At 40.0% G+C, this 10108-nt stretch overlaps 69 non-coding genes across 69 annotated transcripts; all 69 read left to right on the top strand.

Annotated features, from left to right (window-relative positions):
- The first annotated feature begins 31 nt into the window (after positions 1-31).
- On the top strand, positions 32-104 carry TRNAR-CCU (transfer RNA arginine (anticodon CCU)). The gene has a single exon. It is a non-coding gene; the product is annotated as a tRNA-Arg (tRNA).
- A 72-nt stretch (positions 105-176) lies between these two features.
- TRNAR-CCU (transfer RNA arginine (anticodon CCU)) lies at positions 177-249 on the top strand. Its single transcript has one exon. It is a non-coding gene; the product is annotated as a tRNA-Arg (tRNA).
- A 72-nt stretch (positions 250-321) lies between these two features.
- On the top strand, positions 322-394 carry TRNAR-CCU (transfer RNA arginine (anticodon CCU)). Its single transcript has one exon. It is a non-coding gene; the product is annotated as a tRNA-Arg (tRNA).
- Positions 395-466: 72 nt separating this feature from the next.
- Positions 467-539, top strand: TRNAR-CCU (transfer RNA arginine (anticodon CCU)). Its single transcript has one exon. It is a non-coding gene; the product is annotated as a tRNA-Arg (tRNA).
- A 72-nt stretch (positions 540-611) lies between these two features.
- TRNAR-CCU (transfer RNA arginine (anticodon CCU)) lies at positions 612-684 on the top strand. Its single transcript has one exon. It is a non-coding gene; the product is annotated as a tRNA-Arg (tRNA).
- Positions 685-757: 73 nt separating this feature from the next.
- Positions 758-829, top strand: TRNAR-CCU (transfer RNA arginine (anticodon CCU)). Its single transcript has one exon. It is a non-coding gene; the product is annotated as a tRNA-Arg (tRNA).
- A 71-nt stretch (positions 830-900) lies between these two features.
- Positions 901-973, top strand: TRNAR-CCU (transfer RNA arginine (anticodon CCU)). Its single transcript has one exon. It is a non-coding gene; the product is annotated as a tRNA-Arg (tRNA).
- Positions 974-1190: 217 nt separating this feature from the next.
- On the top strand, positions 1191-1263 carry TRNAR-CCU (transfer RNA arginine (anticodon CCU)). The gene has a single exon. It is a non-coding gene; the product is annotated as a tRNA-Arg (tRNA).
- Positions 1264-1335: 72 nt separating this feature from the next.
- Positions 1336-1408, top strand: TRNAR-CCU (transfer RNA arginine (anticodon CCU)). Its single transcript has one exon. It is a non-coding gene; the product is annotated as a tRNA-Arg (tRNA).
- Positions 1409-1480: 72 nt separating this feature from the next.
- On the top strand, positions 1481-1553 carry TRNAR-CCU (transfer RNA arginine (anticodon CCU)). Its single transcript has one exon. It is a non-coding gene; the product is annotated as a tRNA-Arg (tRNA).
- A 72-nt stretch (positions 1554-1625) lies between these two features.
- On the top strand, positions 1626-1698 carry TRNAR-CCU (transfer RNA arginine (anticodon CCU)). Its single transcript has one exon. It is a non-coding gene; the product is annotated as a tRNA-Arg (tRNA).
- Positions 1699-1770: 72 nt separating this feature from the next.
- Positions 1771-1843, top strand: TRNAR-CCU (transfer RNA arginine (anticodon CCU)). Its single transcript has one exon. It is a non-coding gene; the product is annotated as a tRNA-Arg (tRNA).
- Positions 1844-1915: 72 nt separating this feature from the next.
- TRNAR-CCU (transfer RNA arginine (anticodon CCU)) lies at positions 1916-1988 on the top strand. The gene has a single exon. It is a non-coding gene; the product is annotated as a tRNA-Arg (tRNA).
- A 72-nt stretch (positions 1989-2060) lies between these two features.
- TRNAR-CCU (transfer RNA arginine (anticodon CCU)) lies at positions 2061-2133 on the top strand. Its single transcript has one exon. It is a non-coding gene; the product is annotated as a tRNA-Arg (tRNA).
- A 72-nt stretch (positions 2134-2205) lies between these two features.
- TRNAR-CCU (transfer RNA arginine (anticodon CCU)) lies at positions 2206-2278 on the top strand. The gene has a single exon. It is a non-coding gene; the product is annotated as a tRNA-Arg (tRNA).
- A 72-nt stretch (positions 2279-2350) lies between these two features.
- On the top strand, positions 2351-2423 carry TRNAR-CCU (transfer RNA arginine (anticodon CCU)). The gene has a single exon. It is a non-coding gene; the product is annotated as a tRNA-Arg (tRNA).
- Positions 2424-2495: 72 nt separating this feature from the next.
- TRNAR-CCU (transfer RNA arginine (anticodon CCU)) lies at positions 2496-2568 on the top strand. The gene has a single exon. It is a non-coding gene; the product is annotated as a tRNA-Arg (tRNA).
- A 72-nt stretch (positions 2569-2640) lies between these two features.
- Positions 2641-2713, top strand: TRNAR-CCU (transfer RNA arginine (anticodon CCU)). Its single transcript has one exon. It is a non-coding gene; the product is annotated as a tRNA-Arg (tRNA).
- Positions 2714-2785: 72 nt separating this feature from the next.
- TRNAR-CCU (transfer RNA arginine (anticodon CCU)) lies at positions 2786-2858 on the top strand. The gene has a single exon. It is a non-coding gene; the product is annotated as a tRNA-Arg (tRNA).
- Positions 2859-2930: 72 nt separating this feature from the next.
- Positions 2931-3003, top strand: TRNAR-CCU (transfer RNA arginine (anticodon CCU)). Its single transcript has one exon. It is a non-coding gene; the product is annotated as a tRNA-Arg (tRNA).
- A 72-nt stretch (positions 3004-3075) lies between these two features.
- TRNAR-CCU (transfer RNA arginine (anticodon CCU)) lies at positions 3076-3148 on the top strand. The gene has a single exon. It is a non-coding gene; the product is annotated as a tRNA-Arg (tRNA).
- Positions 3149-3220: 72 nt separating this feature from the next.
- TRNAR-CCU (transfer RNA arginine (anticodon CCU)) lies at positions 3221-3293 on the top strand. The gene has a single exon. It is a non-coding gene; the product is annotated as a tRNA-Arg (tRNA).
- A 72-nt stretch (positions 3294-3365) lies between these two features.
- Positions 3366-3438, top strand: TRNAR-CCU (transfer RNA arginine (anticodon CCU)). The gene has a single exon. It is a non-coding gene; the product is annotated as a tRNA-Arg (tRNA).
- A 72-nt stretch (positions 3439-3510) lies between these two features.
- TRNAR-CCU (transfer RNA arginine (anticodon CCU)) lies at positions 3511-3583 on the top strand. Its single transcript has one exon. It is a non-coding gene; the product is annotated as a tRNA-Arg (tRNA).
- A 72-nt stretch (positions 3584-3655) lies between these two features.
- Positions 3656-3728, top strand: TRNAR-CCU (transfer RNA arginine (anticodon CCU)). The gene has a single exon. It is a non-coding gene; the product is annotated as a tRNA-Arg (tRNA).
- A 72-nt stretch (positions 3729-3800) lies between these two features.
- On the top strand, positions 3801-3873 carry TRNAR-CCU (transfer RNA arginine (anticodon CCU)). The gene has a single exon. It is a non-coding gene; the product is annotated as a tRNA-Arg (tRNA).
- Positions 3874-3945: 72 nt separating this feature from the next.
- Positions 3946-4018, top strand: TRNAR-CCU (transfer RNA arginine (anticodon CCU)). Its single transcript has one exon. It is a non-coding gene; the product is annotated as a tRNA-Arg (tRNA).
- A 72-nt stretch (positions 4019-4090) lies between these two features.
- Positions 4091-4163, top strand: TRNAR-CCU (transfer RNA arginine (anticodon CCU)). The gene has a single exon. It is a non-coding gene; the product is annotated as a tRNA-Arg (tRNA).
- A 72-nt stretch (positions 4164-4235) lies between these two features.
- Positions 4236-4308, top strand: TRNAR-CCU (transfer RNA arginine (anticodon CCU)). Its single transcript has one exon. It is a non-coding gene; the product is annotated as a tRNA-Arg (tRNA).
- Positions 4309-4380: 72 nt separating this feature from the next.
- Positions 4381-4453, top strand: TRNAR-CCU (transfer RNA arginine (anticodon CCU)). The gene has a single exon. It is a non-coding gene; the product is annotated as a tRNA-Arg (tRNA).
- A 72-nt stretch (positions 4454-4525) lies between these two features.
- Positions 4526-4598, top strand: TRNAR-CCU (transfer RNA arginine (anticodon CCU)). Its single transcript has one exon. It is a non-coding gene; the product is annotated as a tRNA-Arg (tRNA).
- A 72-nt stretch (positions 4599-4670) lies between these two features.
- On the top strand, positions 4671-4743 carry TRNAR-CCU (transfer RNA arginine (anticodon CCU)). Its single transcript has one exon. It is a non-coding gene; the product is annotated as a tRNA-Arg (tRNA).
- Positions 4744-4815: 72 nt separating this feature from the next.
- On the top strand, positions 4816-4888 carry TRNAR-CCU (transfer RNA arginine (anticodon CCU)). The gene has a single exon. It is a non-coding gene; the product is annotated as a tRNA-Arg (tRNA).
- A 72-nt stretch (positions 4889-4960) lies between these two features.
- Positions 4961-5033, top strand: TRNAR-CCU (transfer RNA arginine (anticodon CCU)). The gene has a single exon. It is a non-coding gene; the product is annotated as a tRNA-Arg (tRNA).
- A 72-nt stretch (positions 5034-5105) lies between these two features.
- Positions 5106-5178, top strand: TRNAR-CCU (transfer RNA arginine (anticodon CCU)). The gene has a single exon. It is a non-coding gene; the product is annotated as a tRNA-Arg (tRNA).
- A 72-nt stretch (positions 5179-5250) lies between these two features.
- TRNAR-CCU (transfer RNA arginine (anticodon CCU)) lies at positions 5251-5323 on the top strand. The gene has a single exon. It is a non-coding gene; the product is annotated as a tRNA-Arg (tRNA).
- A 72-nt stretch (positions 5324-5395) lies between these two features.
- Positions 5396-5468, top strand: TRNAR-CCU (transfer RNA arginine (anticodon CCU)). Its single transcript has one exon. It is a non-coding gene; the product is annotated as a tRNA-Arg (tRNA).
- A 72-nt stretch (positions 5469-5540) lies between these two features.
- On the top strand, positions 5541-5613 carry TRNAR-CCU (transfer RNA arginine (anticodon CCU)). Its single transcript has one exon. It is a non-coding gene; the product is annotated as a tRNA-Arg (tRNA).
- Positions 5614-5685: 72 nt separating this feature from the next.
- On the top strand, positions 5686-5758 carry TRNAR-CCU (transfer RNA arginine (anticodon CCU)). Its single transcript has one exon. It is a non-coding gene; the product is annotated as a tRNA-Arg (tRNA).
- A 72-nt stretch (positions 5759-5830) lies between these two features.
- On the top strand, positions 5831-5903 carry TRNAR-CCU (transfer RNA arginine (anticodon CCU)). The gene has a single exon. It is a non-coding gene; the product is annotated as a tRNA-Arg (tRNA).
- A 72-nt stretch (positions 5904-5975) lies between these two features.
- TRNAR-CCU (transfer RNA arginine (anticodon CCU)) lies at positions 5976-6048 on the top strand. The gene has a single exon. It is a non-coding gene; the product is annotated as a tRNA-Arg (tRNA).
- Positions 6049-6120: 72 nt separating this feature from the next.
- TRNAR-CCU (transfer RNA arginine (anticodon CCU)) lies at positions 6121-6193 on the top strand. Its single transcript has one exon. It is a non-coding gene; the product is annotated as a tRNA-Arg (tRNA).
- A 72-nt stretch (positions 6194-6265) lies between these two features.
- On the top strand, positions 6266-6338 carry TRNAR-CCU (transfer RNA arginine (anticodon CCU)). Its single transcript has one exon. It is a non-coding gene; the product is annotated as a tRNA-Arg (tRNA).
- Positions 6339-6410: 72 nt separating this feature from the next.
- Positions 6411-6483, top strand: TRNAR-CCU (transfer RNA arginine (anticodon CCU)). Its single transcript has one exon. It is a non-coding gene; the product is annotated as a tRNA-Arg (tRNA).
- Positions 6484-6555: 72 nt separating this feature from the next.
- Positions 6556-6628, top strand: TRNAR-CCU (transfer RNA arginine (anticodon CCU)). The gene has a single exon. It is a non-coding gene; the product is annotated as a tRNA-Arg (tRNA).
- A 72-nt stretch (positions 6629-6700) lies between these two features.
- TRNAR-CCU (transfer RNA arginine (anticodon CCU)) lies at positions 6701-6773 on the top strand. The gene has a single exon. It is a non-coding gene; the product is annotated as a tRNA-Arg (tRNA).
- Positions 6774-6845: 72 nt separating this feature from the next.
- TRNAR-CCU (transfer RNA arginine (anticodon CCU)) lies at positions 6846-6918 on the top strand. Its single transcript has one exon. It is a non-coding gene; the product is annotated as a tRNA-Arg (tRNA).
- A 71-nt stretch (positions 6919-6989) lies between these two features.
- Positions 6990-7062, top strand: TRNAR-CCU (transfer RNA arginine (anticodon CCU)). Its single transcript has one exon. It is a non-coding gene; the product is annotated as a tRNA-Arg (tRNA).
- A 72-nt stretch (positions 7063-7134) lies between these two features.
- TRNAR-CCU (transfer RNA arginine (anticodon CCU)) lies at positions 7135-7207 on the top strand. Its single transcript has one exon. It is a non-coding gene; the product is annotated as a tRNA-Arg (tRNA).
- A 72-nt stretch (positions 7208-7279) lies between these two features.
- On the top strand, positions 7280-7352 carry TRNAR-CCU (transfer RNA arginine (anticodon CCU)). The gene has a single exon. It is a non-coding gene; the product is annotated as a tRNA-Arg (tRNA).
- Positions 7353-7424: 72 nt separating this feature from the next.
- Positions 7425-7497, top strand: TRNAR-CCU (transfer RNA arginine (anticodon CCU)). The gene has a single exon. It is a non-coding gene; the product is annotated as a tRNA-Arg (tRNA).
- Positions 7498-7569: 72 nt separating this feature from the next.
- On the top strand, positions 7570-7642 carry TRNAR-CCU (transfer RNA arginine (anticodon CCU)). Its single transcript has one exon. It is a non-coding gene; the product is annotated as a tRNA-Arg (tRNA).
- A 72-nt stretch (positions 7643-7714) lies between these two features.
- TRNAR-CCU (transfer RNA arginine (anticodon CCU)) lies at positions 7715-7787 on the top strand. The gene has a single exon. It is a non-coding gene; the product is annotated as a tRNA-Arg (tRNA).
- Positions 7788-7859: 72 nt separating this feature from the next.
- TRNAR-CCU (transfer RNA arginine (anticodon CCU)) lies at positions 7860-7932 on the top strand. Its single transcript has one exon. It is a non-coding gene; the product is annotated as a tRNA-Arg (tRNA).
- A 71-nt stretch (positions 7933-8003) lies between these two features.
- TRNAR-CCU (transfer RNA arginine (anticodon CCU)) lies at positions 8004-8076 on the top strand. Its single transcript has one exon. It is a non-coding gene; the product is annotated as a tRNA-Arg (tRNA).
- Positions 8077-8148: 72 nt separating this feature from the next.
- Positions 8149-8221, top strand: TRNAR-CCU (transfer RNA arginine (anticodon CCU)). The gene has a single exon. It is a non-coding gene; the product is annotated as a tRNA-Arg (tRNA).
- A 72-nt stretch (positions 8222-8293) lies between these two features.
- On the top strand, positions 8294-8366 carry TRNAR-CCU (transfer RNA arginine (anticodon CCU)). The gene has a single exon. It is a non-coding gene; the product is annotated as a tRNA-Arg (tRNA).
- A 72-nt stretch (positions 8367-8438) lies between these two features.
- On the top strand, positions 8439-8511 carry TRNAR-CCU (transfer RNA arginine (anticodon CCU)). The gene has a single exon. It is a non-coding gene; the product is annotated as a tRNA-Arg (tRNA).
- A 72-nt stretch (positions 8512-8583) lies between these two features.
- TRNAR-CCU (transfer RNA arginine (anticodon CCU)) lies at positions 8584-8656 on the top strand. Its single transcript has one exon. It is a non-coding gene; the product is annotated as a tRNA-Arg (tRNA).
- A 72-nt stretch (positions 8657-8728) lies between these two features.
- Positions 8729-8801, top strand: TRNAR-CCU (transfer RNA arginine (anticodon CCU)). Its single transcript has one exon. It is a non-coding gene; the product is annotated as a tRNA-Arg (tRNA).
- Positions 8802-8873: 72 nt separating this feature from the next.
- Positions 8874-8946, top strand: TRNAR-CCU (transfer RNA arginine (anticodon CCU)). The gene has a single exon. It is a non-coding gene; the product is annotated as a tRNA-Arg (tRNA).
- A 72-nt stretch (positions 8947-9018) lies between these two features.
- On the top strand, positions 9019-9091 carry TRNAR-CCU (transfer RNA arginine (anticodon CCU)). Its single transcript has one exon. It is a non-coding gene; the product is annotated as a tRNA-Arg (tRNA).
- A 72-nt stretch (positions 9092-9163) lies between these two features.
- On the top strand, positions 9164-9236 carry TRNAR-CCU (transfer RNA arginine (anticodon CCU)). The gene has a single exon. It is a non-coding gene; the product is annotated as a tRNA-Arg (tRNA).
- Positions 9237-9308: 72 nt separating this feature from the next.
- On the top strand, positions 9309-9381 carry TRNAR-CCU (transfer RNA arginine (anticodon CCU)). The gene has a single exon. It is a non-coding gene; the product is annotated as a tRNA-Arg (tRNA).
- Positions 9382-9453: 72 nt separating this feature from the next.
- On the top strand, positions 9454-9526 carry TRNAR-CCU (transfer RNA arginine (anticodon CCU)). The gene has a single exon. It is a non-coding gene; the product is annotated as a tRNA-Arg (tRNA).
- Positions 9527-9598: 72 nt separating this feature from the next.
- On the top strand, positions 9599-9671 carry TRNAR-CCU (transfer RNA arginine (anticodon CCU)). The gene has a single exon. It is a non-coding gene; the product is annotated as a tRNA-Arg (tRNA).
- A 71-nt stretch (positions 9672-9742) lies between these two features.
- On the top strand, positions 9743-9815 carry TRNAR-CCU (transfer RNA arginine (anticodon CCU)). Its single transcript has one exon. It is a non-coding gene; the product is annotated as a tRNA-Arg (tRNA).
- A 72-nt stretch (positions 9816-9887) lies between these two features.
- On the top strand, positions 9888-9960 carry TRNAR-CCU (transfer RNA arginine (anticodon CCU)). The gene has a single exon. It is a non-coding gene; the product is annotated as a tRNA-Arg (tRNA).
- A 72-nt stretch (positions 9961-10032) lies between these two features.
- On the top strand, positions 10033-10105 carry TRNAR-CCU (transfer RNA arginine (anticodon CCU)). Its single transcript has one exon. It is a non-coding gene; the product is annotated as a tRNA-Arg (tRNA).
- The last annotated feature ends 3 nt before the right edge of the window (positions 10106-10108 follow it).

Here is a 10108-nt window from a genome sequence, read left to right as displayed (position 1 = left end):
TCGGAAAACTCTTTCACAAGCGTTCAAACGTGTCCCAGTAGTGTAGTGGATAGCACATTGGACTCCTTATCCAAAGGTCCTGGGTTCGATCCCCAGCTGGGATAACGATTGTACTTTTATTTGAAATATGAAATTGTTTATGAATTCTGAAAACTCTTGGACAAGCGTACAAACGTGTCCCAGTAGTGTAGTGGATAGCACATTGGACTCCTAATCCAAAGGTCCTGGGTTCGATCCCCAGCTGGGATAACGATTGTACTTTTATTTGAAATATGAAATTGTTTATGAATTCGGAAAGATCTTGGACAAAATAACAAACGTGTCCCAGTAGTGTAGTGGATAGCACATTGGACTCCTAATACAAAGGTCCTGGGTTCGATCCCTAGCTGGGATAACGATTGTACTTTTATTTGAAATATGAAATTGTTTATGAATTCGGAAAACTCTTTGGCAAAGTAACAAACGTGTCCCAGTAGTGTAGTGGATAGCACATTGGACTCCTAATCCAAAGGTCCTGGGTTCGATCCCCAGCTGGGATAACGATTGTACTTTCATTTGAAATATGAAATTGTTTATGAATTCTGAAAACTCTTGGACAAGCGTACAAACGTGTCCCAGTAGTGTAGTGGATAGCACATTGGACTCCTAATCCAAAGGTCCTGGGTTCGATCCCCAGCTGGGATAACGATTGTACTTTTATTTGAAATATGAAATTGTTTATGAATTCGGAAAGATCTTGGACAAAATAACAAACGTGTCCCAGTAGTGTAGTGGATAGCACATTGGACTCCTAATCCAAAGGTCCTGGGTTCGATCCCCAGCTGGAAAACGATTGTACTTTTATTTGAAATATGAAATTGTTTATGAATTCTGAAAACTCTTGGACAAGCGTACAAACGTGTCCCAGTAGTGTAGTGGAGAGCACATTGGACTCCTAATCCAAAGGTCCTGGGTTCGATCCCCAGCTGGGATAACGATTGTACTTTTATTTGAAATATGAAATTGTTTATGAATTCGGAGAGATCTTGGACAAAATCACAAACGTGTACCAATAGTGTAGTGGATAGCACATTGGACTCCTAATACAAAGGTCCTGGGTTCGATCCCTAGCTGGGATAACGATTGTACTTTTATTTGAAATATGAAATTGTTTATGAATTCGGAAAACTCTTTGGCAAAGTAACAAACGTGTCCCAGTAGTGTAGTGGATAGCACATTGGACTCCTAATCGTAAGGTCCTGGGTTCGATCCCCAGCTGGGATAACGATTGTACTTTTATTTGAAATATGAAATAGTTTATGAATTCGGAAAGATCTTGGACAAAATAACAAACGTGTCCCAGTAGTGTAGTGGATAGCACAGTGGACTCCTAATCCAAAGGTCCTGGGTTCGATCCCCAGCTGGGATAACGATTGTACTTTTATTTGAAATATGAAATTGTTTATGAATTCGGAAAACTCTTTGGCAAAGTAACAAACGTGTCCCAGTTGTGTAGTGGATAGCACATTGGACTCCTAATCCAAAGGTCCTGGGTTCGATCCCCAGCTGGGATAACGATTGTACTTTCATTTGAAATATGAAATTGTTTATGAATTCTGAAAACTCTTGGACAAGCGTACAAACGTGTCCCAGTAGTGTAGTGGATAGCACATTGGACTCCTAATCCAAAGGTCCTGGGTTCGATCCCCAGCTGGGATAACGATTGTACTTTTATTTGAAATATGAAATTGTTTATGAATTCGGAAAGATCTTGGACAAGATAACAAACGTGTCCCAGTAGTGTAGTGGATAGCACATTGGACTCCTAATCCAAAGGTCCTGGGTTCGATCCCCAGCTGGGATAACGATTGTACTTTTATTTGAAATTTGAAATTGTTTATGAATTCTGAAAACTCTTGGACAAGCGTACCAACGTGTCCCAGTAGTGTAGTGGATAGCACATTGGACTCCTAATCCAAAGGTCCTGGGTTCGATCCCCAGCTGGGATAACGATTGTACTTTTATTTGAAATATGAAATTGTTTATAAATTCGGAAAGATCTTGGACAAAATAACAAACGTGTCCCAGTAGTGTAGTGGATAGCACATTGGACTCCTAATCCAAAGCTCCTGGGTTCGATCCCCAGCTGGGATAACGGTTGTTCTTTTATTTGAAATATGAAATTGTTTATGAATTCATAAAACTCTTGGACAAAATAACAAACGTGTCTTAGTAGTGTAGTGGATAGCACATTGGACTCCTAATCCAAAGGTCCTGGGTTCGATCCCCAGCTGGGATAACAATTGTACTTTTATTTGAAATATGAAATGGTTTATGAATTCGGAAAACTCTTTGGCAAAGTAACAAACGTGTCCCAGTAGTGTAGTGGATAGCACATTGGACTCCTAATCGTAAGGTCCTGGGTTCGATCCCCAGCTGGGATAACGATAGTGCTTTTATTTGAAATATGAAATTGTTTATGAATTCGGAAAGATCTTGGACAAAATAACAAACGTGTCCCAGTAGTGTAGTGGATAGCACATTGGACTCCTAATCCAAAGGTCCTGGGTTCGATCCCCAGCTGGGATAACGATTGTACTTTTATTTGAAATATGAAATTGTTTATGAATTCGGAAAACTCTTGGACAAGCGTTCAAACTTGTCCCAGTAGTGTAGTGGATAGCACATTGGACTCCTAATCCAAAGGTCCTGGGTTCGATCCCCAGCTGGGATAACGATTGTACTTTCATTTGAAATATGAAATTGTTTATGAATTCGGAAAACTCTTTCACAACCGTTCAAACGTGTCCCAGTAGTGTAGTGGATAGCACATTGGACTCCTAATCCAAAGGTCCTGGGTTCGATCCCCAGCTGGGATAACTATTGTACTTTTATTTGAAATATGAAATTGTTTATGAATTCGGAAAACTCTTGGACAAGCGTTCAAACTTGTCCCAGTAGTGTAGTGGATAGCACATTGGACTCCTAATCCAAAGGTCCTGGGTTCGATCCCCAGCTGGGATAACGATTGTACTTTCATTTGAAATATGAAATTGTTTATGAATTCGGAAAACTCTTTCACACGCGTTCCAACGTGTCCCAGTAGTGTAGTGGATAGCACATTGGACTCCTAATCCAAAGGTCCTGGGTTCGATCCCCAGCTGGGATAACGATTGTACTTTTATTTGAAATATGAAATTGTTTATGAATTCTGAAAACTCTTGGACAAGCGTACAAACGTGTCCCAGTAGTGTAGTGGATAGCACATTGGACTCCTAATCCAAAGGTCCTGGTCTCGATCCCCAGCTGGGATAACGATTGTACTTTTATTTGAAATATGAAATTGTTTATGAATTCGGAAAGATCTTGGACAAAATAACAAACGTGTCCCAGTAGTGTAGTGGATAGCACATTGGACTCCTAATCCAAAGGTCCTGGGTTCGATCCCCAGCTGGGATAACGATTGTACTTTTATTTGAAATATGAAATTGTTTATGAATTCGGAAAGATCTTGGACAAAATAACAAACGTGTCCCAGTAGTGTAGTGGATAGCACATTGGACTCCTAATCCAAAGGTCCTGGGTTCGATCCCCAGCTGGGATAACGATTGTACTTTTATTTGAAATATGAAATTGTTTATGAATTCTGAAAACTCTTGGACAAGCGTACAAACGTGTCCCAGTAGTGTAGTGGATAGCACATTGGACTCCTAATCCAAAGGTCCTGGGTTCGATCCCCAGCTGGGATAACGATTGTACTTTTATTTGAAATATGAAATTGTTTATGAATTCGGAAAGATCTTGGACAAAATAACAAACGTGTCCCAGTAGTGTAGTGGATAGCACATTGGGCTCCTAATCCAAAGGTCCTGGGTTCGATCCCCAGCTGGGATAACGATTGTACTTTTATTTGAAATATGAAATTGTTTATGAATTCGGAAAACTCTTTGGCAAAGTAACAAACGTGTCCCAGTAGTGTAGTGGATAGCACATTGGACTCCTAATCCAAAGGTCCTGGGTTCGATCCCCAGCTGGGATAACGATTGTACTTTTATTTGAAATATGAAATTGTTTATGAATTCGGAAAACTCTTGGACAAGCGTTCAAACTTGTCCCAGTAGTGTAGTGGATAGCACATTGGACTCCTAATCCAAAGGTCCTGGGTTCGATCCCCAGCTGGGATAACGATTGTACTTTCATTTGAAATATGAAATTGTTTATGAATTCGGAAAACTCTTTCACAACCGTTCAAACGTGTCCCAGTAGTGTAGTGGATAGCACATTGGACTCCTAATCCAAAGGTCCTGGGTTCGATCCCCAGCTGGGATAACGATTGTACTTTTATTTCAAATATGAAATTGTTTATGAATTCGGAAAACTCTTTGGCAAAGTAACAAACGTGTCCCAGTAGTGTAGTGGATAGCACATTGGACTCCTAATCCAAAGGTCCTGGGTTCGATCCCCAGCTGGGATAACGGTTGTTCTTTTATTTGAAATATGAAATTGTTTATGAATTCATAAAACTCTTGGACTAAATAACAAACGTGTCTTAGTAGTGTAGTGGATAGCACAGTGGACTCCTAATCCAAAGGTCCTGGGTTCGATCCCCAGCTGGGATAACAATTGTACTTTTATTTGAAATATGAAATGGTTTATGAATTCGGAAAACTCTTTGGCAAAGTAACAAACGTGTCCCAGTAGTGTAGTGGATAGCACATTGGACTCCTAATCGTAAGGTCCTGGGTTCGATCCCCAGCTGGGATAACGATTGTACTTTTATTTGAAATATGAAATTGTTTATGAATTCGGAAAGATCTTGGACAAAATAACAAACGTGTCCCAGTAGTGTAGTGGATAGCACATTGGACTCCTAATCCAAAGGTCCTAGGTTCGATCCCCAGCTGGGATAACGATTGTACTTTTATTTGAAATATGAAATTGTTTATGAATTCGGAAAACTCTTGGACAAGCGTTCAAACTTGTCCCAGTAGTGTAGTGGATAGCACATTGGACTCCTATTCCAAAGGTCCTGGGTTCGATCCCCAGCTGGGATAACGATTGTACTTTCATTTGAAATATGAAATTGTTTATGAATTCGGAAAGATCTTGGACAAAATAACAAACGTGTCCCAGTAGTGTAGTGGATAGCACATTGGACTCCTAATCCAAAGGTCCTGGGTTCGATCCCCAGCTGGGATAACGATTGTACTTTTATTTGAAATATGAAATTGTTTATGAATTCTGAAAACTCTTGGACAAGCGTACAAACGTGTCCCAGTAGTGTAGTGGATAGCACATTGGACTCCTAATCCAAAGGTCCTGGGTTCGATCCCCAGCTGGGATAACGATTGTACTTTTATTTGAAATATGAAATTGTTTATGAATTCGGAAAACTCTTTATCAAAGTAACAAACGTGTCCCAGTAGTGTAGTGGATAGCACATTGGACGCCTAATCCAAAGGTCCTGGGTTCGATCCCCAGCTGGGATAACGGTTGTTCTTTTATTTGAAATATGAAATTGTTTATGAATTCGGAAAACTCTTTATCAAAGCAAGAAATGTGTCCCAGTAGTGTAGTGGATAGCACATTGGACTCCTAATCCAAAGGTCCTGGATTCGATCCCCAGCTGGGATAACGATTGTACTTTTATTTGAAATATGAAATTGTTTATGAATTCGGAAAGATCTTGGACAAAATAACAAACGTGTCCCAGTAGTGTAGTGGATAGCACATTGGACTCCTAATCCAAAGCTCCTGGGTTCGATCCCCAGCTGGGATAACGGTTGTTCTTTTATTTGAAATATGAAATTGTTTATGAATTCGGAAAACTCTTGGACAAGCGTTCAAACTTGTCCCAGTAGTGTAGTGGATAGCACATTGGACTCCTAATCCAAAGGTCCTGGGTTCGATCCCCAGCTGGGATAACGATTGTACTTTCATTTGAAATATGAAATTGTTTATGAATTCGGAAAACTCTTTCACAAGCGTTCAAACGTGTCCCAGTAGTGTAGTGGATAGCACATTGGACTCCTAATCCAAAGGTCCTGGGTTCGATCCCCAGCTGGGATAACGATTGTACTTTTATTTGAAATATGAAATTGTTTATGAATTCGGAAAGATCTTGGACAAATTAACAAACGTGTCCCAGTAGTGTAGTGGATAGCACATTGGACTCCTAATCCAAAGGTCCTGGGTTCGATCCCCAGCTGGGATAACGATTGTACTTTTATTTGAAATATGAAATTGTTTATGAATTCTGAAAACTCTTGGACAAGCGTACAAACGTGTCCCAGTAGTGTAGTGGATAGCACATTGGACTCCTAATCCAAAGGTCCTGGGTTCGATCCCCAGCTGGGATAACGATTGTACTTTTATTTGAAATATGAAATTGTTTATGAATTCGGAAAGATCTTGGACAAAATAACAAACGTGTCCCAGTAGTGTAGTGGATAGCACATTGGACTCCTAATCCAAAGCTCCTGGGTTCGATCCCCAGCTGGGATAACGGTTGTTCTTTTATTTGAAAGATGAAATTGTTTATGAATCCATAAAACTCTTGGACAAAATAACAAACGTGTCTTAGTAGTGTAGTGGATAGCACATTGGACTCCTAATCCAAAGGTCCTGGGTTCGATCCCCAGCTGGGATAACGATTGTACTTTTATGTGAAATATGAAATTGTTTATGAATTCGGAAAACTCTTGGACAAGCGTTCAAACTTGTCCCAGTAGTGTAGTGGATAGCACATTGGACTCCTAATCCAAAGGTCCTGGGTTCGATCCCCAGCTGGGATAACGATTTTACTTTCATTTGAAATATGAAATTGTTTATGAATTCGGAAAGATCTTGGACAAAATAACAAACGTGTCCCAGTAGTGTAGTGGATAGCACATTGGACTCCTAATCCAAAGGTCCTGGGTTCGATCCCCAGCTGGGAAAAGATTGTACTTTTATTTGAAATATGAAATTGTTTATGAATTCTGAAAACTCTTGGACAAGCGTACAAACGTGTCCCAGTAGTGTAGTGGATAGCACATTGGACTCCTAATCCAAAGGTCCTGGGTTCGATCCCCAGCTGGGATAACGATTGTACTTTTATTTGAAATATGAAATTGTTTATGAATTCGGAAAACTCTTTATCAAAGTAACAAACGTGTCCCAGTAGTGTAGTGGATAGCACATTGGACTCCTAATCCAAAGGTCCTGGGTTCGATCCCCAGCTGGGATAAGGGTTGTTCTTTTATTTGAAATATGAAATTGTTTATGAATTCGGAAAACTCTTTATCAAAGTAACAAACGTGTCTTAGTAGTGTAGTGGATAGCACATTGGACTCCTAATCCAAAGGTCCTGGGTTCGATCCCCAGCTGGGATAACAATTGTACTTTTATTTGAAATATGAAATGGTTTATGAATTCGGAAAACTCTTTGGCAAAGTAACAAACGTGTCCGAGTAGTGTAGTGGATAGCACATTGGACTCCTAATCGTAAGGTCCTGGGTTCGATCCCCAGCTGGGATAACGATTGTACTTTTATTTGAAATATGAAATTGTTTATGAATTCGGAAAGATCTTGGACAAAATAACAAACGTGTCCCTGTAGTGTAGTGGATAGCACATTGGACTCCTAATCCAAAGGTCCTGGGTTCGATCCCCAGCTGGGATAACGATTGTACTTTTATTTGAAATATGAAATTGTTTATGAATTCGGAAAACTCTTTATCAAAGTAACAAACGTGTCCCAGTAGTGTAGTGGATAGCACATTGGACTCCTAATCCAAAGGTCCTGGGTTCGGTCCCCAGCTGGGATAACGATTGTACTTTTATTTGAAATATGAAATTGTTTATGAATTCAGAAAGATCTTGGACAAAATAACAAACGTGTCCCAGTAGTGTAGTGGGTAGCACATTGGACTCCTAATCCAAAGGTCCTGGGTTCGATCCCCAGCTGGGATAACGATTGTACTTTTATTTGAAATATGAAATTGTTTATGAATTCTGAAACTCTTGGACAAGCTTACAAACGTGTCCCAGTAGTGTAGTGGATAGCACATTGGACTCCTAATCCAAAGGTCCTGGGTTCGATCCCCAGCTGGGATAACGATTGTACTTTTATTTGAAATATGAAATTGTTTATGAATTCGGAAAACTCTTTATCGAAGTAACAAACGTGCCCCAGTAGTGTAGTGGATAGCACATTGGACTCCTAATCCAAAGGTCCTGGGTTCGATCCCCAGCTGGGATAACGATTATACTTTTATTTGAAATATGAAATTGTTAATGAATTCTGAAAACTCTTGGACAAGCGTACAAACGTGTCCCAGTAGTGTAGTGGATAGCACATTGGACTCCTAATCCAAAGGTCCTGGGTTCGATCCCCAGCTGGGATAACGATTGTACTTTCATTTGAAATATGAAATTGTTTATGAATTCGGAAAGATCTTGGACAAAATAACAAACGTGTACCAGTAGTGTAGTGGATAGCACAATGGACTCCTAATCCAAAGGTCCTGGGTTCGATCCCCAGCTGGGATAACGATTGTACTTTTATTTGAAATATGAAATTGTTTATGAATTCGGAAAACTCTTGGACAAGCGTTCAAACTTGTCCCAGTAGTGTAGTGGATAGCACATTGGACTCCTAATCCAAAGGTCCTGGGTTCGATCCCCAGCTGGGATAACGATTGTACTTTTATTTGAAATATGAAATTGTTTATGAATTCTGAAAACTCTTGGACAAGCGTACAAACGTGTCCCAGTAGTGTAGTGGATAGCACATTGGACTCCTAATCCAAAGGTCCTGGGTTCGATCCCCAGCTGGGATAACGATTGTACTTTTATTTGAAATATGAAATTGTTTATGAATTCGGAAAACTCTTTATCAAAGTAACAAACGTGTCCCAGTAGTGTAGTGGATAGCAAATTGGACTCCTAATCCAAAGGTCCTGGGTTCGATCCCCAGCTGGGATAACGGTTGTTCTTTTATTTGAAATATGAAATTGTTTATGAATTCGGAAAACTCTTTATCAAAGTAACAAACGTGTCTTAGTAGTGTAGTGGATAGCACATTGGACTCCTAATCCAAAGGTCCTGGGTTCGATCCCCAGCTGGGATAACAATTGTACTTTTATTTGAAATATGAAATGGTTTATGAATTCGGAAAACTCTTTGGCAAAGTAACAAACGTGTCCGAGTAGTGTAGTGGATAGCACATTGGACTCCTAATCGTAAGGTCCTGGGTTCGATCCCCAGCTGGGATAACGATTGTACTTTTATTTGAAATATGAAATTGTTTATGAATTCGGAAAGATCTTGGACAAAATAACAAACGTGTCCCTGTAGTGTAGTGGATAGCACATTGGACTCCTAATCCAAAGGTCCTGGGTTCGATCCCCAGCTGGGATAACGATTGTACTTTTATTTGAAATATGAAATTGTTTATGAATTCTGAAAACTCTTGGACAAGCGTACAAACGTGTCCCAGTAGTGTAGTGGATAGCACATTGGACTCCTAATCCAAAGGTCCTGGGTTCGGTCCCCAGCTGGGATAACGATTGTACTTTTATTTGAAATATGAAATTGTTTATGAATTCAGAAAGATCTTGGACAAAATAACAAACGTGTCCCAGTAGTGTAGTGGGTAGCACATTGGACTCCTAATCCAAAGGTCCTGGGTTCGATCCCCAGCTGGGATAACGATTGTACTTTTATTTGAAATATGAAATTGTTTATGAATTCTGAAACTCTTGGACAAGCTTACAAACGTGTCCCAGTAGTGTAGTGGATAGCACATTGGACTCCTAATCCAAAGGTCCTGGGTTCGATCCCCAGCTGGGATAACGATTGTACTTTTATTTGAAATATGAAATTGTTTATGAATTCGGAAAACTCTTTATCGAAGTAACAAACGTGCCCCAGTAGTGTAGTGGATAGCACATTGGACTCCTAATCCAAAGGTCCTGGGTTCGATCCCCAGCTGGGATAACGATTATACTTTTATTTGAAATATGAAATTGTTAATGAATTCTGAAAACTCTTGGACAAGCGTACAAACGTGTCCCAGTAGTGTAGTGGATAGCACATTGGACTCCTAATCCAAAGGTCCTGGGTTCGATCCCCAGCTGGGATAACG

This window comes from Phalangium opilio, unplaced genomic scaffold (genome assembly GCF_054372755.1).
Source record: "Phalangium opilio isolate 3A_F unplaced genomic scaffold, DU_Popi_V2 ptg000105l_1, whole genome shotgun sequence".
NCBI classification, from domain to species: domain Eukaryota; kingdom Metazoa; phylum Arthropoda; class Arachnida; order Opiliones; family Phalangiidae; genus Phalangium; species Phalangium opilio.
The sequence above is the reverse complement of the archived record's forward strand: the minus strand, read 5'-3'. Positions and strand labels throughout refer to the sequence as shown.